This window comes from Anomalospiza imberbis, chromosome 6, assembly GCF_031753505.1.
Source record: "Anomalospiza imberbis isolate Cuckoo-Finch-1a 21T00152 chromosome 6, ASM3175350v1, whole genome shotgun sequence".
Classification (NCBI taxonomy): Eukaryota; Metazoa; Chordata; class Aves; order Passeriformes; family Viduidae; genus Anomalospiza; species Anomalospiza imberbis.
The window spans coordinates 44145002-44163275 of NC_089686.1; the positions used below are offsets into that span (position 1 = coordinate 44145002).

The following is an 18274-nucleotide window of genomic DNA, read 5'->3' on the forward strand; positions in this document are numbered from 1 at the left end:
GAATTTAGAAGAGTTCTTGTGTCATGTAGACACTTTGACATTGTGATACAATTGTAAGGAAAGTAGAAGTAAGCACTGTAAATAGTGACTGTATTTCACTATATACAGAATATGTCAAACATTTTAGGAACCTGCAAGTGGGTAAATGGCTCCCAGACACAGAGTGCTGATTATTATGATGCAGTGTGTCATACCAAATTTAACTTTTCCAGGTTTAAGAGTGTTGGATTCACTAAGAGCCCCATGGAGAAATTTAAAATCTAAATGGCTGGAACATTCCCAAACTTAAAAACTGTTCAGAAAAGAGAATTTGGGTTGAGCTCATCTCTAGATTAGCTAATTTGGGTTGTAGGTCTCTAATCTCTAGAAGAGACCTACAAGGAGCGTGCATAATTTCTGTTATGTGCTGGGAAAGCAGAAAATTTAAAAATAAGGACAAAGATCCTACGAGAGCACTTTAGGAGCCAATAAAATTGGATTGGAAAGGAATGGCAGGGCCAGTTACATGAAAAAGTGGGAATTGTTCACACTGTAATCAGCTACTTGCAAGGCAGGCACCCTTGTAATCCATAGAGCATGGGAAAATGACACAGCGGTGAGGAGTCAGGGACAACCCTGGACAAAATCACACATGTCCAGATTTAGATCAAAAGCAATTTAAGGACAGGATGGCACAACACATGTCCTAACTGAGAATAGAGAGACAGACAAATTGAGATGCAGAGCAACTGACTGAGAGATTACAGATTTTATTAGTTAGGAGGGATCTGTGGTAGCACTGCTACTCCCCTGGATTGCTCAAATATGAAAATGCCCAGCAAAGTCCCAGGACAGCATGAAGATATGGGTGCCCAAGATCTTCAGTGTGAGCTTCTCACTCTTCATGACACTGAAGAGCAGAATTCTGGATGAGTGCATTTTCATGCATGTCTGCATGCATGTGAGTGAGCGTTGCATGACTGAATGATGCAGAGGGGATAAACTGAGAAACTTCTTATGCACATTTCTGTCTTGGTGTATGAATGTGAGCCGAGTAAATTTAAAAGAGTACATTAATGCATTTGGGAAAGGGTATTAAAGAAGACTCCAAGATTTCAGTATTTAGAGTCAGGCAATGGATATATCTGCCATTAGGTGAAGTTGGAATAGCTTCACAGAAATGAATGGAGGGTGGTCTAAGAACTATATAGGTACAAAGGACAATAAAAACCTAACCCTTCATGGTTCAAGTTAGCCTTAGGAGTCATACCAGAACAGATCTTTTGAGGGCATCTCAAAGCAAGCAGCTACCTGCTAGATAGAGATGTGAACAATTCATAGGCTAACTTCCAATCTTTGTGATTATGAGAGGATTTCCTTTGCCAACATCTGAGCAGGGGAGTGAGGGTTAACCCTTGAACATAGCTATAGCAGTCAAATCTTTCGAAACCAGTTTATCCCAGTTCCAGTAACTACACAATGTTCAGTGCCTGTGAGATGCAAATATCAAGCTTATGATTAACTGTGTTACATTCCATGGAACTGCAAGTACTTTTATTTGTTTGTATAATGAAATTGAGACAATGCACCCTTTCCTTACTATGCTTTTACTTTAATAACATTTAAAATAAAATCTTTCACTGGATGCATGTGCTATATCCTTATATTTCCAAAGAGTTTTCTTCACATCCTTTAGTTGGAAGGGGAGTTAGCACACTATCTGCCAGGGAATATGCATGTCTGATGCATGCGTGACCGGGGGAAATATTGTTCTAAGGAAGATGGGGGGTAGAATAAGCAAAGATTTAACACTGACCTCATTGGAAGTCACCTGGTTCCCACTACAAAACTTGCACTGTGGAGAGAGATTTTTCCTAAGCAGGAGAGAGAGAGGACTTCAGAGGCCTGGGTTATTCCTCTGGGTTCATCAGAATCTTTCAGCAATTTGCCTCTCGAGGTTTCTCAGTCACGATGCTAAGGAGGCTACCCTTCTTGAAACACTATAAAGATGTAACACTATAAAGATGAACACGGTCCTGTTCATGAGGCATTCCAAGTTTCAGTGGTTATATTTAGAGATGAAGACGGCAGAGTTTATTAGTGATGCCATAAAGGGAGATCTTGGATATACCAGACTGTGTACCAGGCTATTGTAATAGCACTTATCACGCTAATTAAACTTGAGGGGGACAGAAGTTCAGCCTTTATCCTTGGAGTTCTGCTGCATTAGTATTTGAGGTGGGCTGTTCATGTCTGATTCTCCTAATATTTTCCAGATGCCTTTTACTCAGCAGAGATTTCACATTTCTTATCCTTACATCTGGCACGTTGTTCCCAGATTATAGCCCACTTTTTCCAGGACAAGGGGCCAATGTAATTCAGTTCTGTGAGTGTTTGCATTGAGGAGCTTCATCTGCCTCTTATAAACCAGACTATTCAATCTGGAAGGTGACCATGTGAACAGTATCACAGGCACTGCAGTGAGGCACACTGACATGAGGCTGGCACCTCATCACCCCTGTATAGGGTTACTACACAATATTGCATTAGTCAGAATTAATGACTTGATTTATTTAGAAAGAAAAACCTTCTCCCAGGTTTCTCCCATGCCCTTTGTGAAATGGCTTTTAGCAGCTGGCATTCTGGATCTGTGGGAGGAAAGAATGAGAAGAATTGTAGTAACTTTAATAGGATTTATTCTGTGGCTTGCAAACTGGGCTTAGTGACCCACAGCAAAAGAGCCCTGAATTTCAAAGGACTGAGTCTCTCCTTGAACTGCTCCCTAAGACAGTGAAAGCCTTGGAGCTGGAGTTGTGATCTCCAGGAAACTTCATCACTGGTCTCATGCCCTGCAGGAGATGCTTCTACTTACATGCAGACATACTAAGAGGCAGCAATGCCTCTTGCAATCACCCCAGTGGTAGGAAGCAGTCCCCCCTGATTAAAGAGACAGGTGGCTTTATCATGCACCCCCACACACATATACACACTGCAGAAATGCCTCTCCAGAGCACACCTGAGGGAAACACCTACTGGGGCTGCCAAATCTGGAGGAAAAAATAGACACAGATTTTCAGTCCTAGTTTCTCTACTAGGAGATTTCACCATTGCTACTAAAATGGATTGGATATTCTGTTCTTTCTGCCAAGTACATAATTTAGTTAATGGTCTTGATGGTCCAGTATAAATGGGGGACAGGCACAAGATCTGTAGATCTGAGCATTCTTTCATATGGACATAAAGAGCACAAAAAGCATGTTCTTGGATCACAACACAGGAAACACAGAAAAATATGTCAGCATTCCCAAAATTTACAAAAGAAGAAATGGAGTGGAGAAGAAAAGGAAAGAGGTGGAAAAAAGGGGGAAAAAACAAGGAGAAGTTTCAACTTTGTAGGAAATGGTACAATCACTTTCCATATTTTTTTTCTCCGCCATACATTTGATTGTATTTATTTGATTTTTATATTTATATATGGCCTGCAGTGGTCCTTTCTGACCTTAACCTCTCTGTGATTTCATAAGACACTTCAGGGTCTCAGGGACCTCAGAACATGTCTAGTTTAGCCTCCTGTTCAAACCAAAGCCAGGTAACTGATCAGACAACGTTGCTATAGGTTTTAGGGCTTTTTTTGTACCTTTAAAGCAGTTTCTTGGTCAATCTAGTGTATTTCATGAATTGAAACTACTGTTATAATTATCACTGTAACCAGTCTATCATCTAGATTAGTTTTAAACGTTCCTGAGATTGGTGCTCATACCTCTTCCTTTACAGACTCATCAGAGATTTATCACATTCTGGCCAGAAGTTTATCTGGCTCAGTTTTGCCATAATCATGTTGAAAAATATGTTCCAGTTATAATCCACTGTCATAGTCCTCTCACCATGTCACTTCATCTTCTAAACTGTACCCCATATTTCTTTTCACATCTGCAATAATACTGGTAGGTAGAGGCACCAGGGCACCATAAAATCCATTGTCCATAAGGATACGAGTTGAAAGAAAGCAGCCATCTGTTTGTGTGCAATTGTGTGCAGTAAAAAAATAACAGAAGCAAATTCCCCTGAAAATAGTGGTTAATTATATGTGAGTCCAACCATTGTTAAATATTACCTTCAGCATTTTTCTCCACGTAGCATAGTTGCATAAAACAGATTCCATTCCCAGCACCAGGTCTCATCCCTGGAAAATCAATGGCAGTGGAGGCAGGTAAGCCATGATGTGTTCATACATTGTTTTATTGAAAAATACAACAAAAAAGAAATTATACTAGAACTCAAAAGCATATCAGCCATCCTACTATTCCAGACATTCATCATATAAATACTGTAACATATTAATTTGATGTGAGTTTCTAATGACATCATTCTTCATGGAATGTGATTTGTTTATAATAATAAGAAATACAGAATGTGTCATAGAATCCTGGCATAAAATAATTTAGTATGCAACTTCTAAGGCAGGAACATAATGTTTCTATTTGCTGTCACTGAACTGTCATTATTAAAATAATGAAAAAGAGGGAGGAAGAAGGGAAGAGAGACTGACAATGATCTATGAAGCACCATTTGGTAACTATTACTATTCTCTGAGATGCAAGTTGAAAACTTGTGTATAAAATGAAGACCACATTTTAGAATCACTATCAAAACCAGATTTCAATAATTTAAAATTCAGAATGAATTTCTATTTTATAAATATACATACTATATATATATATACACATATAATTTTGACTGAAATTTAGCTGAATAGAAGTGACCATTTGCAATATTTGAAAGTGAACAAAAGCTTTAAACTATAGCATGTTTTTGTGTAGACAGCTGAGAGTTGATAGAAAGAATTATTTGCTGTTCAGTTCTGACAGAGTACACTGTTAGTAGCTAGGATAGCAGATTCAAAAATTCACCTTCACTGGATTTTTTAAATGTCCTGTTAACATGGACTCTCATTCCCAGTCATGGGTTTCACAGCCTGGTTGCCTGGGAGCAGAGGAAGGAGCCTGAAGAGTGCAGCGATGCTCTGATGATACTCAGCTCAGCCCTGGGGCTGGCTCAGCTCTTGGGTGCTGCATTTGCCTTTTTAAAATCAGCTCCTCTTTACTAATACCCAGTGGTGTCACTGCAAATAGCTACATAACCTGGCATTTTTCAAATTGTTTCAACTGCAAATTTTATAGACAGATGAGTCCCTTGGACATAGGTATGAAAATAACAAATCTCCTATACGAAAGGACAATAAATCATGACTCAGGTGACTCACTCCCTGCATAGTGGACAGAAAATGAAAGAGTAAGCCCTTGAATAAGACCTGACTGAGACCTGAGTGAGACCAGTTACTGAGATAATTAGCTAAGGTCTTTTAATTTATACATTAATGAACCAGAAGATCAAAGACTTTGGCTAGGCCTGTAACCATGACTGCAACATTGTCTTGCTATGCAATAATGAACGCATTATTGGCTGCTTTCATAAATTACATGTGGTAGACTATTTTATTTTTAATACTGTACATAAAGCACAAAAAACAACTACAATGTTGTTTAAGAAGATTTTAATTGCTAAGCACGCACTTTCATCTAATAAGCACATTCTTGCTTTCAGCTGATTGCTGCTACCAACTTTGTCCTTTCACTGGAAATTTCCTGACAGGTGGCAAACCTTCTCTTAATTTGTGGAAGAAAGGGGAAATAAGTGACTGAATGGCCAAAGTGAACTTGAAGTATGTTGCATCACTTGAGAAAAATCTATAAAATCTACCTCAGAGGCAGGAAAAGCTGATTAACATGCTAAGATTATGTAAGATTGAGAAAAGTAAATATTCTAACACTCAGCTTCACCCTGTCTTTTTGTGCCAGCATGTTTCTGCCATTTAACATATTAGGGACAGTTATGTCTGGGCCCATGACTGCAGAGTTGATGTTTAGCTTGGAAAATTATGTACATAAGGCTCTGGAGTTGATCATAGGAAATCTGGAATGTTTTTCTACTGTAGACTTTCTGCAACATTGAAGACAGGTTATATGATATTTATCTTTCAGGTCCAGAGCTGTAAAGCACTGTATCATTTTACACAGCTGCTGGGAGAATAAATGTATAAATGTTCATAATCTATAGTTGAGAAAAGTTTACAAGCACACACCTAATTGAAACTTCCAGATAAAATCGCAGCAGTTCATGACGGAAGTTGTTGAATGTTACTGTTGGCAGTGAGATGTGATATAGAGAAAAACTTTGTCACAAATGGGCAAGTTATTATGATGTGGGCATGTTAGTATATGCTCTCTTTTAAAATGGCATAAGAAAGAAAGGTATTTTATCTGTTGGCAAAGTTTCTGATGCAAAAATGATATATACATATATTCACATTTATTTATGACCCACTCAGAAGATCTGACACTGCTGGGGAGTTTAAGCTTAGGCATTAAGCCATCAGTTGCTACAGTAACAGCAATTATTCACTGCTCTGGGACACAGGGTAAACCTGACACATTGATTGCCACCCCTCCTCTCCCCCCCGCCCCCTAAATTTTATCTAATGATTTACCTTCAAGCCAATGATCGGATGATTCACAACTCAGATGAAAACAAGGGAGAGTGAATCCCCGCATCGAACAGTTTATTCAAAAACTCTTTTCGCCTGGAAATTATCCACAAGGTAACATTTTTCCATGTGCTTCATTAATTTGAATTGCTTGCAAACTTTTGTCAACCCCCACAGTTCTCACCAAGTATTCACCAAAGCTTTTGTTTCCAGCATGACTATTCATAACGTCTTATTCATCTGTGACCTCAGTAACATGTTATGGTTGTTTTTCTCCCTAACTGGATGACTTGAAAACCCACAAAGAAGAAGGCTGCAGAAACACTTCCACCGAAAATACTCGTGCATGTCAGAGCATGTCACTGCAGAAGTGCGGCTAGGTGGATGTTTATGGCTTGTCCCTATTTCACAAACTCTATAGTAAACAAAATGGCAAAGCCAAATGCAAAGCCCAGCAAGTACAGTCCTGGGTTGTTATTAAAATATACATTCCCAAAGCTCTTTGAATGACTTCAAAGTTCCCTTGAGAAAGACTTGGAGAAACTCATCATTGCCTCACTAATGTGCAGGACCTGTAGAGTACAGTTTTGGTGTGCTCTTCCCATGTCCTCGAGAGAAAAAGGGATGTGGTTGAGAGACCTTCAGCTAGGTGTAGCTCCCCAGGAAATGCTCACAGCCTCTAAAAGATGCTTCAGCCATAGGAACTTTAATGTCTCAGTGGGTGCCAAGGGGCACAACAGTCAGTGCTGCAGAGTGCCTTTTACCCTGCCTTTGGATGTCTTTTGTGAGGATTTTAGTGATGAACAAAAACTTGGTCTAGACATCGAGCTCTTTTTGCTAAACAAAGAGAATGTTTACTGTAGTGTCTATTAAAAAAAAAAAAAAAAAAAAAAAAAAAAAACCAAGAGCAAGAAAAGAGCCACCTAACACCCAAATCCAAATGCAGGAGGCAAATTCAGAAGATGTGTGCCATCAGCTTCAAGGGCACCAGCAATTGAAACCATGGCTCCGCTACCCATCTGAGCTGCATAGCTGGAGGCTTTCTGGAAAACACATTCTTTTTTTTGTCACTTCAGCTCTGAATCACAGCTGCTCCTGGGTAATCTTTTGGAGGCAGAGTCTTCTTCTTCCTCGGAGGGTCCTGCTTTACCCCACTCCAGCACTAGCTTCTGTAGCCTGCTAATTTTGGTGTTGAGATAGAACTAAGGTGTCAGGTTAACCTGCCACTCCCTTTGTCCGTGCAAGACTACGTTCATTATATTATGTGAGTCTGTGAAACATCAAAAATTGTTTCTCTCTGTAACTTTTAGCCCCTTAATTATCACTAAGTATCAAGAGTCCAAATTGCTCCAGCCCAGCAATGGAGTGATGCTTCCATTGTCCCCATTTGGCTGGTGGCAGGGAGGAAGCAGGATCTCTGTCCTGTTCCAGATCTTAACAAGGCCTTTTCTTCTGCCTGCCCATGCCTGAAATTGGTAATGAGAAAGCTATTCATTCCTTTGCTCTCAATACAAAGCATTATATTAGCTTGCTGTCACTTTGAGTGCTAGCTTATCTCTCTCCACCTGCAATTAAAATGTCCAAGGAAGGGCAGCACAGTCTTAAACTGCATCTTGAACTAAAACCCCTTTTTGTCGGATTAACTTTTCTGCACACACACTGCACAATTTGCATTCTTGCATCACAAACAAGTATTTCCTGCAGTCCTATTGTCATATCCTCATCAGAATTGTGACTGTTTCTAAATCAGTTTTCACATCAACCACTCAATTTGTCCTCTGGCAAAAATCATTCCCAAAGACATGTGAATCAATCCGTTCTGAATGAGAAAGAAGGAATACCTTTAGCCACAAACACTCTAAAGGGTTCTTGGTTTGTTTTTTTTTTTTTTTTGGTTGTTTTTTTTTTTTTTTTTCCTCTCTTGACTAGTGAATCAGATAAGAGCATAAATTCTTCCAGTAATTTTCCTTCCTGTATAAATGCCATACTGTTAAGGCAGCTGGAGAGTGAGGATGAGGACATTCCTATGAATTGTTTCTGAAATGAAGCAAACTTCTAGGTAGAAGAAGATCAAAGTGAAATAGGCTTTCCAATCCTACTAACACACTCATCTTGAGCCATAACATTTACTGTCATTAATCCTTGAAATATTTGGTACAAACACATGCAATGGCTGTATCACTAATCATTGATGTGGGAGTGTATCTTTGCTCCTGTTAGCTTAAAAGTGGATCTGACCATGAAGGTTAGACTATCCAGGCATTTGAAAATGTGGGACATACAAACCTCACAACAGATGACATGATCTGATGCATCACCAAGACATCAAGGAAAATTAGGCTTAGGGTGAGTCTCAAGGTCTGTGCAGTCACCATTCCTGCCCCTGGGCAGATTGTGAAGAAGCTGTTTCTAGGACTCCACTGCTTGACAATGAGTCAAGTATAATGCTTTTTGCTCTATTAAAATTAAATATCTACAATTGCATGTCAATAAGACAATCGGGTAATGAAAAACATTAATCATTAAAACAATAGGAAAGTAAAATTTTCACAGTTGAAAACTCTTTTTTTCCCACTAAACAGCGGGGGAAAGAAGAGAAAGAAGTAGAACAGAACTTTAGTTCAGCTTTTAGCAGAAGTCCTAACTGTTTTTAAGCTGGCTCTTGATCTATGGATGTAAGGACTTAGGTGAATTAGCAATATTCAGCAGGAGAGAATAGGACATAGCAGTTATAATGCTTAGGTTTGTTATAGTCATCTGGTTTCACTGAGGTTTTCTTTACTCATTTTAATTCTCTTTTAAATCATCTGTTGTTACAGAGTCCCTAAAATGCATTATGGAATTGCAAGCTAAAGCCAAGGCATACCCACTCAACAGTGACTCACTGTTCAGCCTGGGCAAGTGTCTGTCTCAGTTCAGGAAGAGGTGAATGAGGCAGTGATAGTTCTCAGTCTCATAAAACACTTCAAGAACTTCCTGTGAAAAGGAGTAGTACTGTCACTACAGTCTCTTACCTGCTTCCTTCCCAGCCCAGTAACATAGGAAGAGCAAAGGACAAAATCCCTGCAGAAAACGAACTCCTCCTGCTCAGCATCTGTTTATATCAGGTGTTGGAACTCCCACCCATCCCTTCCTGACACATCTGGTAAGTGTATCTCCTCCAGAAAACCAATAATGTACCATCATGGAGGGGAGGGAGGTAGGGTGGGATAAATATACTGAGAGTGAGAAAGAAATTAAGGGAAAACCTTACAGAAAAGTATATGTTTAGGAGTTTTGTTATTTGTTATTTCAGGAGTTTTCTTAATACCAGGTCCATGAAAAAGGCAGAGGGAAGGACTATGGAGGGCTGTGAGCAGGTTGAGGAGCTGAAGGACGGGGCTGCAGCTGGCTCTGCTGTGTCCACTAAGCATCCAGTGGCTGGAGGCTTGTCAGGTCCCAGGAGTGTTACTTGTGGTCAGTGCCTTTACTGTTCTGTGCAGTGTCAATCCATATATCTAAAATGGCAGAAAAAAAGTAATAGGACATGGTCTAAACTTTTTATACTTTTAGTAGAGATAAAGAAGCTTTTACAACATCCTTTACTGGTTGTCCTCCTGGTCCTAGATAAAAGTGGAAGTTACAAGAGTACTTTGGTGATCTGCTCTGGGTGAGCCAAAGTGCCTTGGCTCTGGCTGGTGCAAGATCAAGCCCTCTGCAGGGAGCAGTGTCGAGGTAAAAGCAGCAAGTGTGCTGGAAAACAGGTTGCAGACACTGTAGAATCAGTGCTGTTTCCTGCTTGACTCAGCCTTTGTTTTTAATTTGGTATTGTCATCCACTTGTTTACACTGATACAGACCTAGTCTGGATAACCCAATCCATGATTTCCAAACAGCTAACACATTCCATCACAGGTCGTAATCCCACGCTTGATTGATCCATCGTGGCCTATAACAGTCATGCTGGTGTGTGGAATTGCACCCATTTCTTGCTTTGTTTGTCTCAGACAGTGCCACAAGGTCAATGTGAATGTTGGTAACAAAGCATTGGGTTGTACTGACGCAATGTGATTGGGCTCGGCTGCAATATCACCATTTCATAATGCAGAAGCCTTTGAAGAACCAAACAGACCCCAAACATCCTGTGAAGCACAGCTGCAGGTCAGAGCTGGGAAAGCAGTGTTGGGCAGAGGGAGACACCCAAAGCAATGCATCCAGGTATATGGGGTGGGTAGAGACAGATGCAGAGGGCGTGATACGGACAGGTATTACTCGATAGAAAGAGCAACTTCAGGACAAGGGAAGGAGCACCATCTGGTGGAAATCAGATCAAAAATAAAAGCAGTGATTCTCCTGATCTTTTCTTCATCACCTGGCAAAGAACAAAGGAATTACTGTTGCCTCTAACTCGCTTTGTACAGCTCTGGGAACCCCTGATTTGCTCTTCACGGAATATTGGATCTGTCTCAATGTATATAATCTGTGCAGCTCATCGCATAACATAAAAACGAGTCTGTGAGCCTGGGGAAGCTTGAAGTTTTAGGACAGTTTTGATGTGAATTCTTAAGCAGAATAAGATCCAGGTATGACATGTTTTGTTGTTTAAAAAAAAAAAAATCCTTTTTTCTCACCTGGCCATTTCCATTGAACCTGTGGTGTCCTTGGGACTCCTACTCATGTGTCAAATATAACCAATTAAAACTAGTCAATAGCTAAAAAGGTCTAAGGAGGCAGACAGAAAAGATGCACATGAACTTAGACATACACCACCTTTCTTAGGAAACAAGAGCCCAAAGAGAAGAAACCAAATGTGAGCCATTAGCTCACCTGCTTTTTTTGCAATGAATGGATCTCAGTCTAGTGATTGCAGAGTATTTCTGCAACAGCATTCGACATAGCAGTAAAAAGATACCAAGCAGCTATTTGGTATACAATTCAGCAGAACTAAGTGCAACATTCATTAGAATTAAGGGAATGAGTTAGAAGTCAAGTCAATTCCACTGATTCTGTAATTGGAAAAAGAGAAAACATCTAGCAGTAGTTTCAGAGTTTAATACTGAGCAAATACCATTTAAAGCTTCTACAGTAGTGAAGATCCAAGAGTCACCTGAAAAGTAACTTCAGAATCAGCAGCTTTGCAAATTACATTAGAAGCAGGCTGTACCGAGTGCCTTAAACTGTTTCTTCAGTTGGGGTCAGTTTCTTTTCCTCACTTTGATTTTAGCAGCATTTAGCTGTCTTGTACTCTGTCCAGCCACTTGCTTACTCCCCTTGGTGGGAAAAGTGAGAAAACTCATCAACTGCAATAAACACAGTTTAATAGGTAAAGCAAAAGCTGCACACACAAGCAAAATAAAACAAGGAATTCATTCACCACAAGCGGGTGCTTGGCCATTCCCAAGAAAGCAGGGCTGTATAACAACTACTTGGGAAGACAAACACTGTAACTCTGAATATGCTCCTTCCTTCCAATTTTTGTGGATTAATGTGTGAGCATGGTGTACAATATGGAACCTGACCAAATCTCACTGTCTTACCTTTGTTGTTTACCATACTGGGAACCACTTACACAATAGTAACAATTGCACAAGGAAACAAACACTTCTGTGTTTCCACAGTTCTAACAACAGACATATGCAGTCCTTTAAAATCCACCTTCTAATTTGTTTTAGGGATGTTTTTTTTGCACTTGCGTGTTCCTTCACTAAAAAAACAAGACCTCCTTTTTTGTTTGTTTGTTTGTTTTGGTTGTTTTTTAACTGGAAAATCACAGTTCAATAGATGAAGTATTCTCTTACCTGGATTATAATTTTGGACATCTTCTGCTCTAGGAAGCTGTTGGCCCATCCTGCTGTTACCACTTAGCTTCACATATTTGAACCAGGTAGAATTCGTCACTTTCTCTTTTGACCAAGAATGTCATTTAATGCAATATTCTTTTGAAGTTGATATATTTTCACAAAATATTACAAATTTTGACAAAAGGAAATTTTCTGGTGGAAAAAATGCTGCCCTGGCAGATTCCTCACCAGCACTGCATTCAAGTACTTACAAAAAAATGCAATGAGTATCTAAAAAAAAATTCCTAACCTCTTCCTAGGAACTTAAATCTTTCATCTCACCAAGGAGTCATAAAGAGGGTGGTTAACCCGTGAGCTACATTCCTGAATGACACACTGACCTGCTTGGGAAGGCAGGATACAGGGCCCTTACACTTGCCCATGTAGCTTACACTACGTCTGCCAAGCAGCAACTGCATATTCCAAGGAGAAAATTCCAGAGGTAACAGAGGTAATAGTGAACTCAGACATGGAGCCAATGCTAAGAGAAGTAAGAATTTGACTCACTTGCTGAAAGTATTTGATCAGTCCAGCCTGCTCCCTGTTTCAGTCTGAGACCCATGCCTGCCTGGGTGTGTTTGATGTAGTCTTCTTGCTTCTTTGCAGGTAATTGTGGGTTCAAGAAATGTATGTGTCCTTCCAGAGACTTTCTCTTCTTTTATTATTTTTATTTTTAAATGGAAATAGAATTTAAACAAGGAGCTACCTTTTCCCACTCTGCAGTTAAACATGAAGTCTTCATAAGTTTAAGATAAGTACATATTGGTTTAAAACTTCAGGCTTCAAGATTTGTATGTAATTATGTTACGATCTCAATGAACACAGACTGCTTGCTTATTGTGTTCTTTATTGAAAATTCTCTATCCAAATTGAGTTTGAGGTTTCTCATTGCCACAAGATATATAATTCTTTCCTTGACCACACTCTTATTCTTCTGTTTGTTGTTTGGGATTTTTTTTTCTGTAATGAGTTAATAAGAGGGATGGTTACAAAATGAGTCTACAGGTTTCATGTAAAGCTACCGCAGACAGTCAGTTGAAGCCATTTGTAGCTAATTGATTGACACATTTCATATCAGAGTTCCATTTTGTGATGTAGTTACATGCATTGGCAGATAGAAACATAGATAGATGACAGATAGATAGATAGATAGATAGATAGATAGATGACTGAATTTTAATGGAGCTCTAGAACACTTAGCAACATCCTGGATGAGCAGAAAGAAGCCTTTGCCATTGACAATTCTTCATATTTTATCCTTGCTCTATAAGCAGTTATAAATAGGATTTTTAAGCGAATTGAGGTATCCAAATCTGCTTTTTGTTGAGGTTTACAAACATATCCCTCTCTGAAAATTCTAGGTCATGGATGGTTACTGTACTTATTTCAATAAAAATATTGAAGTGACAGATTAATCACTACGATGATACCTACCTTTCTCTACTTAATAATGTATGTGTCTTAAAGGAGTTGATTTATCTTAATGGCAATGACACTCTAAAATGTACCTCATCATGTGTCTGAATGAAGGAGGACTGCAGTCACACTAGGTACTGAAGACTTTTTCTAGGCATAATTTACAAATAAAGAGATTGTTCTTATTTGAAAACTGAAATGCCTGTTAAAAGTCCATTAAATGCTAGAGATTCCTTCCAAAAGGTAATGTTCACAGTTTTACAGGGGAAAAAATGCAAAGAATAATATTAACTAGGGACTAAAAACTGAAGCAAGACGGACGAGTGGTCCTTGTGGCTGTAAAGCTTACACTGTTGAACATTGCAGAAACACTATCTGATAACAGCTGTATCCCACTCTCATATGCTGCCTAATCTAGAAGCATTACAGCTGATGCTGTTGTAATGCAGACTCTTGGTTATCCCAAAGGGAAAACTGAAGGTTTGAAAACACCATTGCAGACCCCAAGAGTAAAAATGTACAAACACACTTTGCTCATTTTCGAGGGGTTTGGCACGCGTGCAGGATGGCAGCTCCCCATTGCTCCCTGCCTCTGCCCTCCCAGGGCACCTCCCTGGCAGCTCTTCCCTTACAGAAATGTACAGACACATATTAGAGCAAATGTTCTCCAAGCATGACAACTGATTACTATCTGACTTGGCCTTGGTACAGCCTAAGCGTGTTAAGACCTGACGGTATTTCAGTGCTGTAAAAGGAATTCAGTGTGCAGTGAGAGCATGCCTCCTAAACTTCACTAAGAGTTGGTTTGGGAGACAACTGCAAGCCAGCATCACAGAAAATTAATGCATGGTAGTAGGAGGAGTATTGCATGTGTAATCCTAGCTGAGTTCATAAAAAAAGAAAAACATAGCAATTGTTGCAGAAACTGACATTGTACTTGCTAGTTCCCAGTTCCACTCCCTGGCTTTCTGGCTGACCTATGTCTGTCATCTGTCTGTTCAGGAAAGTGGACATGAATTAGTTAAGTGTGAAGTTGTTAAGTATATCCTAAAGGAAGTTAAACCTCCAATTCAGTGCTCTCACATAGCCCTAAATCACTATAGGCCAATCCTCAAGAGTAAAATGATGATATTTAGCTTTCTTTTAACAAGCATAATTTATCCTAACCCAGCTGTCATTCTGTCAAGTTTTTGCAGATTTCTAGTCTTATACTCTTGCATTCTGATCCTTTCAGAATGTGAGGCGAATGAGGAAGTTCAGATGTTAATCCTTTGTGGCTGCAAAAGGAAAGCCAAATGCCCCTTCCCCAGTGCCTCTTCTCTGCCCACCCAGACCATGCAAATGTTCTTTGGGATGTGTGAAGGGTTAAGAATTGTTCTTGATGCATAATAATGTGCGTTTATCTGTTAATCCTTCATGCTCTATTCCTAAAATGTCAAAAGAATTGTTTGAGCCAACAGCATCGGCAGCATGAAGATTTCTGAATACTGCTCAACATTCCTGAGGAACAGCAGACACAGAAATGTTCATTTCTTGCTAGAAGCTGTCTAGTTAAGGATTAGTTTCAACTGACTGCTGCACTGATAGCTTTCAAGGCCATTTCATGGAGAAACTCAAGAAAATTAAACAGAAGAACAGCCTTAAGTGACCTTTCCAAATAGTCCTGGACTCCCACTATGCTTCTTTACAGAACAAATTACTACTACCCCAATTTTCAGGATTAAACCAAAGCAAAAGGTCAAAGAAGACAAGAAGTCAGGACCCACTGTCCTGGTTGCTGGCTGCTCTGAGTCCCTGGGCTGTACTTCGAGTTCTCCTTCTCTGTGTCCCGAAGAAAACACACATCCCTCTGAGCTTCCTGAACATAGTTTGAAAGGGCCTTTGAAGCAACACGTTCTTCCAAGGAGTTAGTGTGCAGTGTTAATGGTGTACTGCTTTAGGAAGAAGAAAGTCTTCCGAGGGAAAGAGGCCTACTTATGTAGACACCCCCCCATCTAGACAGCCTAATGCAGGCAGAACCATTACTCTTTTCCTGTTGTGTCCTCCAGCTGAATTTCAGTCAGGATCAGTGAATATTTTGCCCTTCTGTCTTGTACCAAGGAAGGTGACAAAAACTTTAAGAAATCTGACTGATTACTTAGTTAGTTCCATTCATTTGCAAGTCCCTTGGTGATCACACAGTCCTGCAGGATTTAGTGATAACTGAGTTTTCTAACTAAGGCTGTCATGAGTATTTTCACTCTGTTTCTTGTGCCTCAAGTCATGAACATTTCATGAGGTTAGATTAGTTTCAAGAGAAAAGCCTAAGAAAGATTTTGTGCTTCTAAGAGAGACCCTGTGTTTCTCATCCAAGGACAGAGAGGGAAGAGTTTATTTAACTGGAACAGTTCACAGGTCTGTGGTTGAGACATGTTTGCTTTTCTGGTCACTAAAACATATGAGCTGCCTTTGCAGGCAGTGGCAAAGGCATACACAGGTTTGTGTAGCAACTAAGAGGTTACTTTTCTGTGCCTGTGAGTTTCAAGGATTTTGAAACAGGTTCAAACACTTTCTGAAGTTTCGTCTTTCACTGACTCCCTTAATCCCCCCAAGCTTGGCACCATTTCTCACTCATGTTTATATTTTAATCTCAAGTTTCTCTCTTGAGAACTATATTGTTTAAACCTGAGGCTGTCAGTGATGGTGCATCTAGGAGTTTTGTTACAGATTTTCCAGCAGCTTCTCACGATTTGGGGGGGGTGTGTGTGCGTGAGGGGGGTGTGTTTTCAGGGAGGATGCGCATGAACTCTGCATGAGGCTGATCACATTCATGGAAGCTCATTTTAGCTTTGCATGTTTTGTCACTGGGCCTGAATGCCTATGAACTGATATACCAAGTAGTACCAAGAAACTCTCCAGCCTGTTACAGCCCTCTGGATCATCCACTACTGTCTTTTCTGGTGAGCAGTGATAAGTCCCAACAAGTCTGAGGTAAATCAAGAGCTACCTCATGGCCAGGTTGAAGTATCTGGAGCACAAATGGTGTTCTCCTCTATCCTGCCAGTTTCAGGGAATAATGGGGGCAGAAGCAGGAAAATCACACTGATGCCTACAGCCTCACTTGGCTCTGAGCCTGCTGTTACCAGCAGAATTTTTGATCACAGGTCAGCTTACATGACACCAAGCTTTCTGGCAATACACAGAAAAAACAAATCTTTGCTCAGGAGTTAGGAGGTAACCCAGATTAGATGAGGGGAAGGGATAAAACTGGGATCAGCAGGGATAAGCACCACAATTTCTGCTGGTTTTATTTTCCAGCCACCAAAATATTTCCAAGCATTCTGCCTATCCTCACTAGGACCCAGAGGTATTCTTTCTCATGGACCCTGCTGGAGGCATGCAAACCCAACAATGTCTCCAAAACTTGCCTAGCACAGAGGGCTCTAGCCAAACCTGCCACAGGGCACTTCAGACCAGGTTGCTCAGGGCCCCATCCAACCTAGCCTTGAACACTTCCGAGGATGGGAGCATGGACTTTACAACAAGGGCAAGTCAAGCTTACAAAGCTACAGAATCTGCAAGGTGTGAAGAAAGGTATAGCTTTGTTCAGACTTCCCTAAAGCCCCATTTTCATGCATTATGCCCTTCCAGGCTCTGGTGAGTAGGAACAAAAAAAATTTGGCCTCAGCTTAAGAATGATTAAATGTATTTTTCTAAGACACAGATGGATTTGTTAACCTAATGTGTGTACACGCCTCTAAATCAGCCTTTCATATTGTCCCACACTTTTTAAACTGGAAAGTGAAAACATTTTTAGGGAGCATCAAATGAGGAGTAGCACCAACTGCATACAGATGATAGTTCCCAGGTCAGAATAAATATGAGATTCTTTACCTTTGGATCCTTGCTTTACTTGTTTTTACCCAAAATCCCTACTTTTATGTAGAGGTTGTAGTGAGGTGGGTGCCAGTCTCTTCTCCTGAGAAACAAGTGACAGGATGAGAGGAAACAACCTCATGTTGCACCAAGGGAAGTTTAGATTGTATATTAGGAAAAATGTCTTCACTGGGATTTTCTTCACTGGCTGTCAAGAATTGGAACAGGCTGCCCAGGTATGTGATTGCACCACCATCTCTGGTGGTATTTCTAAGAGCTGTAGATGTCGTATTTAGGGACATGGTTTAATGCTGGACATGGCAGTGCTGGGTTTACAGCTGGACTTGATGATCTTAGAGGTCTTTTCCAGCCTAAATAATTCTATGATCTCCTGTGTAGATAGCCTGTTGCCCTGATTTTTTAAGATTTTCTAAAGCCTTCTGAGTTTACATTCTTGTAGCAAACTTTCTCACACACTTTCTGTAAATAACTTATTGTTTTTGCATTCCTTCATAGAGTCAGAAAATTTTAATGAACTAGTAGTTTTTCCAGTGTCGTTGGAGAGGTGGCACTTTCACCCTCCAATTCACTGTCACCTTTGGAAAACTATAAATGCTGGAGTCAGAAAATAAACTGGGCCTTTTTACCTTGACAATAGCAGT

General features: G+C 40.1%; 1 protein-coding gene and 2 long non-coding RNA genes across 4 annotated transcripts in view; 1 reads left to right on the forward strand and 2 right to left on the reverse strand.

Annotated features, from left to right (window-relative positions):
* EHF (ETS homologous factor) overlaps positions 1 to 1240 on the reverse strand; it is a 42472-nt gene extending 41232 nt beyond the window's left edge. Inside the window, exon 1 of the mRNA XM_068193805.1 lies at positions 1216 to 1240. The gene's annotated coding sequence lies outside the window, so the exon portion shown is untranslated. The remainder of the gene's footprint in view (positions 1 to 1215) is intronic.
* A 1450-nt stretch (positions 1241 to 2690) lies between these two features.
* Positions 2691 to 12605, reverse strand: LOC137475916 (uncharacterized). 2 transcript variants are annotated; one of them, XR_011000126.1, is made up of 4 exons: positions 12300 to 12605; positions 6527 to 6619; positions 4094 to 4162; positions 2691 to 3026 (listed from the first exon to the last, which is right to left on the reverse strand). It is a non-coding gene; the product is annotated as an uncharacterized lncRNA (long non-coding RNA). The 2 variants fall into 2 exon arrangements; XR_011000125.1 differs by lacking the exon at positions 12300 to 12605 and having other exon boundaries at positions 6527 to 6839.
* On the forward strand, positions 3615 to 13295 carry LOC137475915 (uncharacterized). Its single transcript, XR_011000124.1, has 5 exons — positions 3615 to 4189; positions 6534 to 6637; positions 9553 to 9668; positions 10076 to 10237; positions 12602 to 13295. It is a non-coding gene; the product is annotated as an uncharacterized lncRNA (long non-coding RNA).
* The last annotated feature ends 4979 nt before the right edge of the window (positions 13296 to 18274 follow it).